General features: G+C 44.8%; 1 pseudogene; it reads right to left on the bottom strand.

Annotated features, from left to right (window-relative positions):
* Positions 1-1,234: 1,234 nt before the first annotated feature.
* LOC104668915 lies at positions 1,235-2,522 on the bottom strand (annotated as a pseudogene).
* Between the last annotated feature and the right edge of the window lie 9,368 nt (positions 2,523-11,890).

Below are 11,890 nucleotides of genomic sequence, written 5' to 3'. Positions count from 1 at the left end.
ATGTGCACACATCCTGGAATTCCCAGGATCCTGCCCAGTCTTGGCTTTTGATGTGAGCATTGAAGCGACAGTTGTAGGGAGTGCATCCAGGGAATTTGATATCTTTATTCTCTACACTGGGCCTGCTTGAATGGGGAGTGAGCATTTGTGGCCTTGGAGAATTCATCCCAGGCCCTGGTGTTCCTTATGTTCCCCAACCCTGACTCTTTGAGCCCAACCTTCTCTGCATGGGCTTCCGAGGCAAGCATCTGCATCTAGCGCAGTGCCTGGCTCACAGTAAGCCCTCCACAAATGCTAGCTGATTTGATTAGATTTGATCTGGGTCAATGTAAATAGGTGCAGGAGGAGAAACAGAAGAGAGAAATCAAAGGATGATGACTGTAAGGGGAGCCGTGATGTAATTTTGACCTGAAAATTGTCTGTAAATAGTCTGCACAGTTTATTCAAACCTCAGTCTTTCATAATCTAATTATATGCAAATGCCCCTGTGGTCTTCCTTACCATCTTGAATACCCGGATAGAGCATTTTGGAGAACCAGAGCAGAGCTCCTTGAGGTAAGAAAACAAAAAAGACAAGGAATTCAGGATCTTTGAGTTGAAAGACAACAGCAGTCGTTTAATACGAAGTGGAGGCTGGGTGCAGTGACTCACACCTATAAATCCCAGCATTTTGGGTAGCCAACACAGGAGGATCCCTTAAGTCCAGGAGTTCGAGACTAGCCTGGGCAATATAACAAGACCCTGTCTCTACAAAGATAAAAATTAGCCAGCCATGGTGGCACTCATCTGTGGTCCCAGCTACTTGGAAGGCTGAGGTAGGAGGATCACTTGAGCCTGGGAGGTCGAGGCTGCAGTGAGCCATGATGGTGCCACTGCACTCAACCTGGGCAGCAGTATGGAACCTGGTCACAAAAAAATTTTATATAATAGAAAGTGGTCACTTCTCCAGTGGAGACTGTCTTCAAACCTCCTTACACATCTGGACAGGTTACAAGCATTGCCTTATTCCAGTTTTGGAAATTGCCAGCTAGTAGAAACACCTAATGTTGGGGCAAAGTTGTCCTCTCTCTCTTTCTCTTTTTACTGCAAAAAGTTTTGTTTCCACTTGGTCCAAGGCTTGAGAAGAAGCTCCAAGGTGGTTAAAAAGCTGCCTAGAGGCTGGAGGGAGAGGCTCAAGCAGAAGCCCTGACACTTTGAGGGGGATCCTTCAGAAGTTGTTGGGCTCAGTAGGCTCCTAGTCATGCTTGAGGGTGAGCCTTCGGAAGAGGAATTTGCCCAGCCTGGCCTGCGGGCCAGCCAGCCTATCAAAGTTGGTCAGGTGGTTGTCCACCTTCTTGATGAGTTTCACTTCCTCATTGAGGAAGTAGCTTTCCAGGAAGTCAAAATATGGAGGTCTGTGTGGGCAGAACCCAGGGCATGAAGATCTAAAAGAGCCTGGTTCAGCTTCTTCTCCAAGGCCATGGCGGCTCCCATGGCATCCAGGGTTTTACCCCACTCATCTTAAGGTGACTTATGGATGTCCTGGAATAGAGCACTGCCACACTCGTTTTGTATCTTCAAGAGATGCTCAGAGCCCTGCACTTCTCCTTGGCCAATTCATAGAAGGGGCCCACAGCTTCCAGAGCCCCATCATCATGATGGAAACCTAGCGAGAAGTGGCCTAGCGAGAGTGGGTGGAGGAGGCTCACCAATGCAAATTGACCAGGAGGTTGGTGGCTGCCTCCACATCAGTGGAATAATTCTAATGAATCTTGGAGCTCCTCATTGGTTGGCAAGAAGGAGCTAACCACAACAACTGTGTGGGCTGATCCCAGAAGCAGGAGATAGCCGAGAAGATGATCCTGGAGTTTGCAAGTGAAGAGGAGATTGGAGGATGCTCGGAGGCTAGAAGAGAGGGAGTCCCCGGGTCTGTTCTGTCCAAACACTGTTGAAGAAAAAACATATCCATGGGACTACTGAACACTCTGCCAGTCATTTCTCTTTTTGCTGTGAGTTCTGTTTTTTGAAACCCTTTCAAGTAACTCTGATTCTTTTTCTATATGATTTCCATTTGAATGTTGGAAGATGGCCATTGAGCCTCCCCAAGAGGGAGAACCGCTCATGTTTCCTACCACGCTGTGGAGCCCTGTCCTGCTGGCTCAGCTCTGCACAGTCTCTGGGACCATGGGACGGAACATTGAGGGCCCTGAATTGCAGGCACCCCTGGCCAATACTTCCAACCCCATCACTAGGCCACATCTGGTCATGAGGACCAAGTCATGTAGTCTAGCCCCTATGACTGTATTTATTCTCTAACTCCCAGATTTCCATTTTGTCTCCCTGCCTGGGATCCATTACCTTGGACTGGGGCCCTGTCTTACCTCACAAGGCCTCCCTAGGAGTAGAGCCAAACCTCTGTCCCTGTAGGTGAGTCCCCAGCAGTTGATGCCAAGTTCTTCTGCCTGCCTTCTCCTTGGCCCCTTGCCTGCCACCGGACTCCACTGGTCCTTTCTGGTCCTGTCTTTGACATGAACTTCCTGCATGGCCTTGGATTCCTTGTTTTCTAGCCAGCAAATGGAATGACTTTTAATGCATTGGTGGATTTAAAAACTAGCCCCATCTAAGAATTACCTGGGGGCAACTTTACAGAGTGCCAGTGTCCAGAGCTGGAACTGGGATGAGAAGTGAAAGGCGCCTACCACGCAAAATGTAAAGTGCATCTCTCTCTGGTGCCAACCCTGCACTGGCAGGGCCCTGAGAGTGACTGTCTCCTTACATTAGCTCCCCTAGGAGCCAGGCTCGCTTCGCCCTGGTCCCAGCCCTGCCATTACCAGGGCAATAGCACCAGAGATTATGATCTATGTGGTCCAGGAAGAAGTCCCGATAATGGTATTTTGAAAAACTAGGCAGAGGTTAATGTGTGGAGACAGGATAGGGAATCGCTGGAATAGGTGGTCTCTCAGGGGTCTGTCACCCAGCAGGGTGCTCCAAGACCCTGGGACTCCTAACTGTATTCTTCTACCCATGCTTGGCCTTGGGAATTTGCTAGTAGCTTGTGATGTCCTCTTGTTTCCTGGAGAGTATGTCTCATTTCCAAACTCCAGCCAGGCTCAGTCAAGCCCATCCCACCCCCAAGAACCCCAGGCTAACCAGGCCTTTGTTCTGACCAACGTCTTCTCCATTTCCAAGCAAAGCCTCTCTTAGATAATCAACGTTCCAAACCCTCCATTCTGTTGGCTCTCCTTTGGATATGTTCCAGCTGCCTGTGCTCCTTCTACATGATGGGATGTGGAGACTTTACAATACTGAAGTATTCTGGTACATTCATATTCATTCATTCAACAAGCACGTGCTGAGGACCTGTCCTGTGCCCTGCACTGTGCTATTTGCTGAAGAGCACAAAGATAGAGTGATATATTCACGCCTAGGGTAGCTTATGATACATCGGCATTTCCCCAAATGTGCTGAGTGTCAATGGATGTTATACAAAAGCAAAGCAAAGCAAAACAAAAAAACAAAAAAACATTTCCTGGTAAAATGATTTAGGAAGACCTGAGTTCAAACAAACAGATTTCTTTATTGCAGGACTTCTCAGAATATTTAGTTTGCTAATATATACTGTGTATCTCCATAAGAGAAGCTCACGATAATACAATTCCTAAATATATTTGACCATCCACTTAACATGAAATATTCCAAAAGGCACTTTGGATAATGCTGTCATAGAATGATAAATCTGGAATCAACCGTAATTCCAGATATGAGAGCTCTAGTAATGTGATCCAAGGTTGCGTTAGCTCTTTAAGCAGCCACATCGCTCTGTTGACTTCTCAGGAGCTGTAGGCTGGCTAAAATGATTGGGTCTTTTTTCACACAACAATCCTTACGTAGGTCTTTCTCTTTCACTACTTGGGCTATTGACTTTTTGGAAGTGGAATATAAGGTCTATCAAGTTTAACTTTATTGGTTCTGAGCCAATAAAGTTAAAGGAGTTACAGAGGTTGAGACCTTTTTTATCTGAATCCTGCCCACCAACGTATCAGCTAGGTTTCCCTGCTATGTGTTGCCTACAATGTAAGTGGGCAGGCCTTCTTTATCTTCATCCAAGCCTCCGAAGAATGTGGTGAATGAGACAGATCTCTGTATCGCAACATTAGAAATCTTCCTTGTAATTGGCATTGATCCTTTCACCTACACTGCAGTCATGAGCGGTGCAGCAATGTTTTGGTCACCATGGACCACATGTGTGACAGTGGTCCCATGAGACTATAATCTCATATATTTATTGTGCCTTTTCTATGTTTAGTTATATTTACGTATACAAATACTTATCAATGTGTTACAATTGCCCACAGTATTCAGTATAGTAACATGCCGTACAGGTTTGTAGCTTAGGAGAAATAGGCTAAACCCTATAACCTAGGTATGTAGTAGGCTATGTAACCCAGGGTTGTGTAAGTTGACTCTATGATGTTCGCATAATGACATAATCACCTAATAACCCATTTCTCAGGACGTATCCCCACTGTTATCGATGCATGACAGAACTGCTGTGCAGTCATTCAACGAATTCACCTAGCTGAGCCATAACCCTTAACTGGACTCATGGCCCTCCATCTGGGTCAAAGGATAACATGACAGTTTTTAGGAAATCCCTCATGGAAATCCACATTCCCTTAGTCTACCAGTCTGGTAATACTTCCAAAAAGAAGAAAATTAGGCTTTGTCATGAGTAAGTCAAAGGTTATTTTAGTTTTGTGATTATAAAAGTAACCTATGCTCATTAATAGAAAATGTGGAAAATATAGGCATTTTTAATATTAATTATTATGAAGAAAATTAAAACTGCCCAGTATCAAACCACCTAGAGATAGTCACAGTTAACTTTTGCTATGTCTCCTTCTTTGTTTTTTGAGACAGAGTCTCACTGTCACCCAGGCTGGAGTGCAGTGGGACCATCTCAGCTCACTGCAACCTCCTACTTACTGAGTGTCTTCCATGCGTCAGGTATAGTTCTAGGTGCAAAAGTAAACAAAAAACACTCCTCCCTCAAATTCCTGCTCTTATGGAGTTTGTATTCTAGTCGAGGCTTATAAATAAATAAATAAGTAAATAAACACAGACTCCCAGGATTCAAAAATATCCTGCTGTTTTTTTCTCCCAACTTGACCTTATATTAGAACTATTCCTGGCCGGGCGCGGTGGCTCAAGCCTGTAATCCCAGCACTTTGGGAGGCCGAGACGGGCGGATCACGAGGTCAGGAGATCGAGACCATCCTGGCTAACACGGTGAAACCCCGTCTCTACTAAAAAAAAATACAAAAATCTAGCCGGGCGAGGTGGCGGGTGCCTGTAGTCCCAGCTACTGCGGAGGCTGAGGCAGGAGAATGGCGTAAACCCGGGAGGCAGAGCTTGCAGTGAGCTGAGATCCGGCCACTGCACTCCAGCCCGGGCGACAGCAAGACTCCGTCTCAAAAAAAAAAAAAAAAAACTATTCCTATAATGACTTTGTGTTAATGAACCCAGGTCAGCTTCTGATGATTCCTGTATTCTTTACTAAATGTCTGCAACCATCTCTTTAATGCAGCAATCTTTGATTTTTCTCTTTTTTTTTTTGGCAGGGTCTCATTCTGCCACATGGGCTGGAGTACAATGGTGTGATCTTGACTCACTGCAGCCTCAAACTCCCAGGTTCAAGGATCTTCCCACTTCAACCTTCCAAGTAGCTGGGACTACAGATGCGTACCACCACGCCTGGCTAACTCTTTTTGATATTTTTGTAAAGATGAGGTTTCTCCATGCGCCTAGGCTGGTCTTGAACTCCTGAGCTCTTGAGTTGGAGAGGAGTTCCATCTTGGCCTCCTAAAGTACTGAGATTACAGGTGTGCGTCACTGTACCTGGCTGTTTTCTTTTTTAAGAGATAGGGTCTTGCTATGTTGCCCAGGCTGGACTCAAACTCTTGGGCTCAAGTGATATTCCTGGCCTCAGCCTCCCAAGTAGCTGGGACTATAGGTGTGCACCACTGCACCCACCTAATAGTGCAATCTAGAATTTTGTGGAGGGTTGATATGATACTTACCAAGTCACAGTCTCCAGAATGCAACTTTTACCTCTCTTCAAAAATGGGGACAAATGTGCATATCTCCAGTGACTGGATACCTCGTCTTTTTCACTATTTCTCCAAGATTACAGATTGTAGTTCCATGGTTTTACCTTTCTGGGATGCAATTTGTCTAGGCTTTAAGACTCAAGCTCATTTACAGGTATTCTTTTATTATCTCTCCACCCGTCATGAGCTTGTCTATTCCTGAGTTTGTTCTGTTCTTCCAAGATTGAAGATTAGTCTTCTCAGTAGACAAGGTAGAAGTAAAACGAGTTGCAAAGTTCTGTTCTCTCTCCGCTATTGATTAGCATTATGTCACCTGCCCCAGGTAGTGATCTCTTCTCTGCTTCTTGCACTCATCTTGAAGGAGGAAAGGCTATGGGGAATCTGGAGTAAAACTCTTTTATTTTTCATTAGTCTATTAACTCTCATGAAAAAAAATTCCTGACAGTATTTTTGTAGGACTGAGTTATTGTGCTGCTCTTTTGTATTTGCTTACTCCCTCATTTTACAAATAAGAAAACTGAGTATTATGTTCAGTAAAGGGCATTGCATAAATCGGACCCTAAACTAGAATTATAGTATTTGAGTCAACCTTGCAGTATCTGAGAGATTAGAAAAACCTTGCAAGAAATAGATCACTATGGGAGAAAAAGGACCTCAGGAGAAATTTAATTGAGAACCCCTCTCATGGGGAGAGGACAATGGATTTCACTGAATGAGCCCCAGACTGTAGCAAGTTTTCCCTGGTTGCATACATCTCACAGGGACCATTTCGGTCTGTTCTGCTTGGGGGAATGGCAGCAGCCCACTCCCTTTGCCTTCAGCGTAGGGCTCCAACATAGGAAGCCAAACAGCTGGCTCTTCTCCATAGGCAGCCACCCCAGCCCCATCTCTTCATTAACCGAAACCCTTCCTCGGGGGAGCAGCGACAGCTCCCTGTGAATTGGCTATTGGCAGTCATGCTGAGGCTTCTAAGCAGCTCCTTGTTAACCTTGAAAGATGACTATTTTAGTTTTCTGGAGTCTCTGTCACCACCTGCAGACAGAAGCAGATGATTTAAGAGGTGAGCAGGTAGGAATTATGTGACCTTCAAACAGAGATATCCCCAGAATCAGTGGACACAGTCAAATCACTACATGACTGTCTGTCTTTGTGTCCTGGCTCTGTCCCCAGTCCATTGTGTTAGATAAGAGGTTTTGTGTTACCCTCTGAAGGGCTGGGATTACTAGGCAAGCTCAGAAGGCAACTACAACACTATCTCTCTGTAAACAGCCTTTGCAAATGCTATGTTAGTAACAGACCTAGGTGGATGCCATTTTGGCATTGAAAGTGCCATCTTTTAGGGCAAAGGCAGTGTGGGTAGGCACATAAAACATAAAATCCAGTTAATTTAGTCTATTTAAATGTATAAATAAATAAAGCTATTCCACTAGTGCATTTTCTAAACCCAAACAAGGAAACATAAAATTCTCTGTAGTAAATAATAAAATGCAAACTTTGTTTCATTTTATAGCCAGAAGAGTCAGAAGAAGGCCAAGAAAAAGGAGAAAAAATGAGGAAAAAAAGAAAAGAAAAGAAAGGAGTTTAGAGATGAGAGCAGGAAAGGAAGAGAAGGAAAGGACAGGCACCATCTCTGAGGGTGCTGCCTCCTTGACCTTCTGTCTCTGAGATCATACCCATCTGCTTGTTAATACTTGAGTGGATTCTTGACTCTAAACTCTACAGGGAGAGCAACAAGATGGATTAGTTCAAGACTTACCTGACTTCCTGGAATGAACAATATGGTTTATTTATAGTTAACTGCTGCATCTAGGAGATCTGTAGAACCCTGGTTGGGTCCTGTCCCCTTAGCCAGTTTGGTCTGATATTCTTTGAACCCTCTTGCTGTCCTGCTGGATCAGCGTTGACCACAAGTCTCCTTCTGCAGCTCCTGCCAGTATAATTTGGACCCGTCACATTCTTGCAGTAGAGCTGATAGGCCAACTGCAGAACCGTAGTCTGCCTCCAACTGTTCACTCTAGAGTATACAGATGTCTCCCTGTGTTTCTTCTACTTTAGCTATTTCGGCTATTTGCTATCACACATATTCATGCAAATGCAGGAATTTCACGAGGTACAATTCCCTTCCAATGTAAACCTGTTCTATGAATGCCTTCTGCAATAAAATCACTCTACAGAATGTCTGTGGATGTCTGTGAATGTCTTTCCCAGCTGTTGCAGAAGGGGTTTTATCGTCTTCCATGGGTTTAGACAGGAAAAGAGTAACTTTTGGGTGAAGAGCTGCCTGGAAGACTTCCCCCTTCCATTAGCTGCTCTTTCCTGTATGGTTGCATCCTGAGTCCAACCAGCAAATGGCCCTCAGCCACAGCAGCTGTGGCTAAAGTTAGTTTTATTCTAATTAACTATTTCCTTCTTATTTACACAGAGCCTGTGCTTTTCTACTTTCCCTTGATTCCTGACCTTGTTTGCCACCATCCATCGTTGGTCCTACCCAGCCTGTCATGCCTTCCATCCAAACAGCATCCATTCTCAATGCCAGTCCAAGCCTCAAGATCTTGGCTTCCTTTGTACTTAGTGCACTGGCCAAGTTTCCATCACCTCTAATTTTCATCTAGGTCCCTTTAGTACTCTGAGGCCTAGATCATCCCAGTACTTCCAGATTCTAGGATTTTAACCAACACCCACCTGGACCATGTTAATTAAATCAGTTTGTTCTAACAATTTTTTTTCACTCCCTTCCTAGTACCTGTGACTAATAGCAGGCCCAGTGTCCTCATTAACTATAAATGCTTGGGGTTAGGTTAACACCACAGATGAAACCATTCTCTTTCTTTCTCTCCCACTTCCCACCAAAATCAACTGCTGAACATTTACCAACATCATTAATAGCTGTGTCTCCTTTGAGCTGTTTAGGATAAAGCCTTCTCTACACAGTAGAGGATGCATGCATGCAATCATATTTATTGATTTTAATCTCCATGGGGTGCAGGTGAGGGGAGAGGTGTATTTCCAAAAATTTAGAGGTGTTCCAGAGGAAATAAAATCATTAGGATTCTATGAAGTTTGGCTAGATAATCTGATCCCCTTGCCCATTATAAAAACAGTCTTAGACGAATACTTCTCAAACTTTAATGTGCAGAAAAATTACCTGGAGGTCTCATTAACATGCAGCTTCTGATTCAGTAGGTGTATGGGAGAGTCTCAGAACAAGCCTCCATGTACTGCCAATACCACTGGTCCCACCATTCTATGGACAAGCCATGAGTATTAAAGAGCTAGTGCTCCTCCCCCACTGGGCTCCAGACTTGTTCACATCCCAGGTTCCTCTTACCTACCTGAGATTTACCATTTGTGACATGACAATATTGAACTGCCTGATCTCTTATCCCCGCACAATGCTAAAATGCAAGGTTCTATATAAAGTACTACAGCCTTCTCACCTCACATGTCACCTCTTCTGTGAAATCTTCCCCAGTTATCCAGTGGAAATTCCCATCCTGAGTTCCATACTTCAATTCAATTCCATTTAGAACAGTTCGACTCAATACAGAAGCCTTCACTGAACATTTTTTATGTACCAGGTGTTTTCTTTCTTTGAGACTGAGTTGATGAGGATGCTATTAACCAAAGTGGAAAGCTGAGTTATATAGATGGAAGAGGAGACTGGGGAAGAAAGTAGCCAAGTTCGTATTTGCCAAAATAGGTGTCGTATTCCTGTAATTTATACAAGTGGAGAGGTAATATGGCATGGTAGCCTCTAGAGGCAGACCATGCATGTTTAGAACTTACCCCTACTGTTCATAAGCTGTGTGATCTTGTAGTTAGGTAACCCCTCTATGCCCCCATTTCCTGATTTTAAGATGAGGATAATAATGGCACCCACCTCATGGAGTTGTTACTTGTTAAGAGTAAATGACGGCTGGGCGCGGTGGCTCACGTTTGAGCACTTTAGGAGGCCGAGGCGGGTGGGTCACGAGGTCAGGAGATTGAGACCATCCTGGCTAACATGGTGAAACCCCATCTCTACTAAAAATACAAAAAATTAGCCGGGTGTGGGGGTGGGCACCTGTAGTTCCAGCTACTCGGGAGGCTGAGGCAGTAGAATGGTGAGAAACCAGGAAGTGGAGCTTGCAATGAGCAGAGATTGTGCCACTGCACTCCAAACTGGGCAACAGAGCAAGACTCCATCTCAAAAAAAAAAAAAAAAAGAAAGAAAGAAAGAAAAGAAAAAAGAATAAATGAGGGTTAATATTTGTAAAGCACATAGATTATTATTGGTACGTGGCATACCAAAGAAGTGTTTTTCCAACAAATACATGTTCTGGAGATGCCATTTAGAAAAAGTCCAGGTAGGAGGTAGGGGTTTGGGAGCTGTCTGTATTTAGGAGCAAAAGATATTTTGCAGAGAGAATGTAAGCTGCAAATTGAGTAGCAAAGAAGGAAGAAATGGATTCTTTAGGGGATACCGGTATTTAAGGGGCAAGCAGAGGAAGAAGATGCAATGAAGGAGACTCAGGTGTGGTCTCAGAAGTAAAGATGACTCAGGAGAAAATGAAACCAGAAGCTCAGTAACTAGAGAATTTCAAGAAAGAGGTAGCAGTCAACAATGGCCAGCACGAGTAAGATCAGGAATAAAACAAAGCTATTTGTTCAGATGGCTAAGAAGGCAAGTGTTAGACCACATATAATTTTTATTTATGTCTGTCTTCACCCCTAAGCCATGAGTCCTCAATGTAAGGGGTCAAGTTTGTTATTCAGCCTTGTATATCCAGAGGCTAACACATGCCTACAGCATAGCAGGACGTTCTCAGTGTGGTCAAAACATTATTTTTGTTATGAGACTCTCTAATGACTCCTGTTCCTTCGAGGTCCACTTCACCCTGCTTGTGTATTGAATAATGAGACAGTAAACAAAATTGAGAGAATCTCATTTCCTGTCCTGTCCTTTTTTCTTGGGGGGGCCCCAAGTAGAAGATGAGGCCAGTATTTCTTGGTACTGGACATCTTTTAAACATGAGACTGGACGATTGCAGGAGTTGAGATTAGGTTATATGAGGGCTGGGATCGGGGGCAGCTGTCAGGTAAAAATCTCAGGGGAGATCATCTTCTTGGGGTTCCCAGCAACTTTCTTTCAGCCTAATGTGAACCAGCGAGGTCCCACAGCTTGTGCGCTGGGCTGGGTCCCCAGGTGGGTCTGTTTCCAAGGCTCTATGGTAATAACCATCTTCACTCTGAGGAGACCAAATGCCCATGTGTTGTTGGTGCTGTGGGAGAAACTCCTCTGTTGGGTAGTAGTTGGGCTAGACCCTTCCCCAGATTCTAGGAGCCTGGGTGACCACTTAAGGCAATGGTGACAGCAGAGCCCAAGCTTCTGGTGGTGGGGTTCAGGTGAGGGCAGAGTGGAAAGTCCTGGGCACATAGTTCTATGCTTGTTTAGGCATCTGCAGGCTTGTGGGATAAATTGAGAATGGCAGGAAGAGGAGATGATGAGCCAGAGGAAGGAGGGGGAGTGTGTGGGTTACAGGACTGCAGAGCCCCCTGCTGAGAAATTGTAATTCTGACCCTGTGGACCAGGTAAGAGGGAGGAAGTAAGAGGGGGTGGTGGGCTGGGAAGGTGGATGGGGCGGGGGGAGCATGGAGGGGGGTTGGAGAGTGGGCGGTGGGGAGCTCTGACTCATTCTAGTGTTGACAAATAGGCTGGATTCCTTTCACTCAGCTGGACTTTGCCCTTTCAGGATGTACAGCCAGCGTCAGCACACTGCTAATGGGGCTTTGAGAGTCTCCGTTTGATGAGTATGTCCCAG

The sequence above is a fragment of the Rhinopithecus roxellana genome, chromosome 15 (genome assembly GCF_007565055.1).
Source record: "Rhinopithecus roxellana isolate Shanxi Qingling chromosome 15, ASM756505v1, whole genome shotgun sequence".
In the NCBI taxonomy this organism is placed as follows: Eukaryota; Metazoa; Chordata; class Mammalia; order Primates; family Cercopithecidae; genus Rhinopithecus; species Rhinopithecus roxellana.
The sequence above is the reverse complement of the archived record's forward strand: the minus strand, read 5'-3'. Positions and strand labels throughout refer to the sequence as shown.